The following is a 4,618-nucleotide window of genomic DNA, read 5'->3' as shown; positions in this document are numbered from 1 at the left end:
TCGTCCACATGGAACAAAATACATTACACAAATTAGTTATAATACACATCAATATTATGATATTATTATATTGTTTTAAGTATACGGCAATTTGATGTTCAAAACCCATAACTACGTTCGACTATAGCACTTTATATTATAAGATAGCATATTATATACAATATACCTTTATAAATAATATAAATTATAAGACACAAAAACACATTTATAAAACACGGAGATCATAATGATTGTAGGTTAATGATAATAATATGAAGTATGTATAATGTATATACAAACTTTCAAAATATATACATTTTTCTTTTTGATAAATGTCTTTTTTGAATTATGTGCACACTAAACTACATATTTTATACATAAAAAAAATACATGTTTTAACGTTTTAATTTATAAACTAATAAATTGTTCGTTCTTTGAAATATGTTTATTACATCTAAATATATAATTTCGCTGGTATTTTTATCATATCCCAAATATGCGATTATTATGTTGATATTTATTTTAGATTAAATAGTTAATATGAAAATATTATTGAGATACGGGTTATAATGTAACAATATTAATAATAATAAAACACTACACAAATATTAGGAATAAAGAGTGAAATCGCCTTATACATGTTTATATCATACCTATGTACGAACATGAAGTGAAACGTTATTTTTTTGTTTTAAATAAAATATTGTGGGCTTTTAAAAAGCCTCTGCGTTTATTTTTTGAACACTGTAAAACCAGCGACTTCTAATTTATTCTGGGAACGTCATTATTATATTATGGTAGAAAAAATAAAATACAAAAGTCTTAGATATTTTTAGAAAACATAAAGTTTTTTTTTTATGTCGCCAAAATCGTTATCTATATACTTCACGGGCACCCGTGTTCAGGACCGACAGCGCCAAAAGTCATGAGCCCATAAATTTCGGGTGAACAAAAATTAAGGACATCCCTTGCGCCGCGAACGCAATAATCGTATATATATATAAGAGTGTCGTATAATAATAAAATTATTATTATTACACACACACGCACTCGTGTATATATATATATTATACGATAATAATATATATAATAAACTCATATGTATGTATGTATGTAAGTATGTATGTATATGTGTGTGTGTGTGTGTGTGTTTAGAAGCCAATTTCAAACAACGTCGAAAAATCTCGATTCGTGATAAGAGCCCCACGCCGTAATATCCACGCATGTCTCGTAGGCTACCGTGTTGGTTGAACACACATAAATTATACGCGGATATCTGTGCGGTGGATCTGAATTATGGTGAGCACCACGGTAGAAAACCCGAGGAAACATATATCATAAAAATAAAAAAAATAACGAAATATAAATAATAATAATAATAATAATAATAAAAAAAAAAAAATTATACTAGCACAACATATTTTATATATATTGTTTTACCTCGGCCATATACAGAAACGATGACGCCTACCGAAAAAAGTTTAGCCTACGTGTGTAGACGCTGAGAACGTGGTATGTAAATATTACGTGTAGTTATATATAAATATATATATATATAGTATATAAATACAAGACCGCGTATGCGCGTTTGTAAAACCACATTCTTCAGAAATTATAACCGAAAAAATACACACACGCGCGCGCACGTTTGTAAGTTTGCTTATCATTTCGTATTCTAAACGTGTGCAAGCGTTGCATCGTGAAAGATCACCACCACATTTTCCGAATGTTTTGGTGACGGCGGCGGGGCGCGGAAAAATAAGAACTAAAAGAAAATAAATGTTTATATTGTTTATATATTACATTATTTTTTTCCCGGGCTTCTAAAAAAATTAATTGGACGGACAACCAACCGGGCAGTTATAAATTTCGAAAAAATATTACACGAATGTATATACTATCCTCATCTACTGTTTTGTTTTTTTTTCTGTTTTAATTTTATATTATAACCCGAGCAATTATCTTATAATCCATCATTGTGGCTCGGTTATTCATATATACGCATGATATGTTGGCAATGCTATGCACTGTATGTGTGCGTGTGTGTCTGTATAAAAAACACGATCCATCTTTTTTGCAACTGACAAATTCATTTACAACATTCTACATAAATTATACTTGTTTCGTTTCAAAAACAGTAACAAAAAGTTTTATCTGTACGATATGTAGTAGTACAAACAACACGAGCCATACTCAATTATTGTTCCATTCGATATAACTAGAATAATTGAAAATATTTTTACGTTAAAAACTTGAAAAATTTAGTCAATCGACATTCAAGTATAATAATAACTAATAAATCTAAGTAATCTATTAATATAATATACTATTCTGTATTTTGTTGCGTAAATGTTCATAATTTTATCGGCATGCCAATATAATAATTATAGTTTTATTATTTTCAAATATCTATTTAACGATTGTATTTATACGTAATACATGATAATTATATTTTAATAATTCAAAGAATATTTTCATAAATTTGCTATTAAGGACTTATTAATTTTGTAAACATCAACAATTATTACTAATAACGACCGTAAATTGCTTAAAATATATAGGTATCTATACTATTAAGTTATAACTAGTTGAAAAAGGCCACACAATTCAATTATTATATTAAAACAAAACATAGTTTCTATAACCAAGTACAAATTAATAGTAAATATATACTTCGATAACAGTAATAAGTGCTCTTATCATTTTTAATACAAATACTGAAATACAATAAAATATAAGATTTTATATTATTATTTTTTATTATTTTTTTATTTTATTATGGTAGTTACAAGATTATATTGATGTAAAACAAAAAAAAATATTGAAATTATCAATTTCTGTTAGAGTATTTTAAGTTTAAGTACGAATAACGTAAAACAGAGTGTATGGACTATATAGAATAGAAATATTTTTGGAAGATTTAAAAATTATTAGGATTTTTCGAATTTCTAGCGGGAACGTGTAGTAGAAAATCGTAAGTCGCAAATACCACTTAATTACGAATGATTTATTATACACTTCGCTAAAGTACTAAAACGTAAGAATTATTTTATTTTTAAACGAAAACGAATTCCACTATGTTATCATTACATAATAGAGCGTTTTATTACGTCGACAAAAGGGATTGGAAAGACAGAATAATAATAGTAATATATTCAAGTGAATATCAATATTTGGGATTTGGAAGTTGTTGCATTTGCATGTTTTTTTATGGACTGTTAGATTTATTGCTATAATAATAAGTTAAAAATGTATTTCGACACTATGGAAAAAAAATTTAAAAGTTATATTACATATTATGTATTTCTAAGTCTTAGTCACATATATTTTATTTTTCCATTTTTAATTTTTAAAGCATACCTATTGGATGAATAATGATAATCGAAATTTGTAAATCAAAATATAATTAATTAGATTAATTTGAAGTACTTCAATTTGTATAAAAAACAATATATAATAATCTATATTTTATACATTTTATCAAAATATAATTGTATTCAAAAATGCTGTTCAATTACCATAGTTGATAAGTGATAAGATAAGCACTTTAAGGTAGTTATTTTGACTATACCTCTGTTCGTTGGTTAATTGATTCGTGTTTCCACGAAATTGAATTTAAATTATTTTTAATCGAGATTAAATAATGGTGCTTGATTTAAATTTAAATTTCTATATTATTTATTTGTTTTAAAGATGTATTACCGAATGGAAGAACTAAAAATTATTATAATAATATTTTCATTAAAGGAAAATGTTTAAAGTTCTTTATGAACTTCTTATAAAAACCTCTATCACAAGCTAATATAGCTTATTAGATGAATGAAAATATTATAAACTCTTACTTGATTCTTTTTTTATTTTATTTTATTGTATTTTATCTATATATCTATGTATTGTAAGGTTGACACAAAAATGATTCGTAAATAAACATATTATTACTATTTATTTTAGTATTAATGTGATTTTAGAATGAAGTTGTAAAGCCACATTAAATTAATTAAATAAATAAATAATAAAATATCTCAGGGCTTTACTATAAATATAGCTTTATAAAAGTTTTAATTAAAAAAAATATGTGTATAATAATAATAATAATAATAATTAATATTATTATACTATTTAAAGCGCATTACCTACGAATATATTATAGTACTTTTTAAGAGCATTAAGTTCCAAGCCCTGGAAATCGTAAATATACGTATTATATTGTATTATAAAAACAAGTAGACGCACGAAATATATAGTCATCGTCCGCATCACATGCATCGTGATTACTCGGCTGTATACGGTGCTGCAATGGACACAAGTCACAACTATATATAATATACAACGTACACCATAATAATAATACTCGTACATATACGAACACGTCTAATTTCGATCGCGTCGAGTGGGTATAATTTACTTTGCTGTTTATTTTCTTTTCATTTTTATAATCAGTGAAAACGTCAACTGTGACATCTGTTGCAGCTACCGTACGTTATGGGTACACCGAAAGTATCGTGTAAATAAATACAAAAACTACTATATAACACTACTAGTAGTTAGTAGTTGTACTGTGTATAATACTGTCTACCGATGACATTTGAAGAGTCGCGACAAACATATTATATACGCACGTGATGTATACATACATACA

Source organism: Rhopalosiphum padi, chromosome 2 (genome assembly GCF_020882245.1).
Source record: "Rhopalosiphum padi isolate XX-2018 chromosome 2, ASM2088224v1, whole genome shotgun sequence".
NCBI lineage: Eukaryota > Metazoa > Arthropoda > Insecta > Hemiptera > Aphididae > Rhopalosiphum > Rhopalosiphum padi.
The sequence above is the reverse complement of the archived record's forward strand: the minus strand, read 5'-3'. Positions refer to the sequence as shown.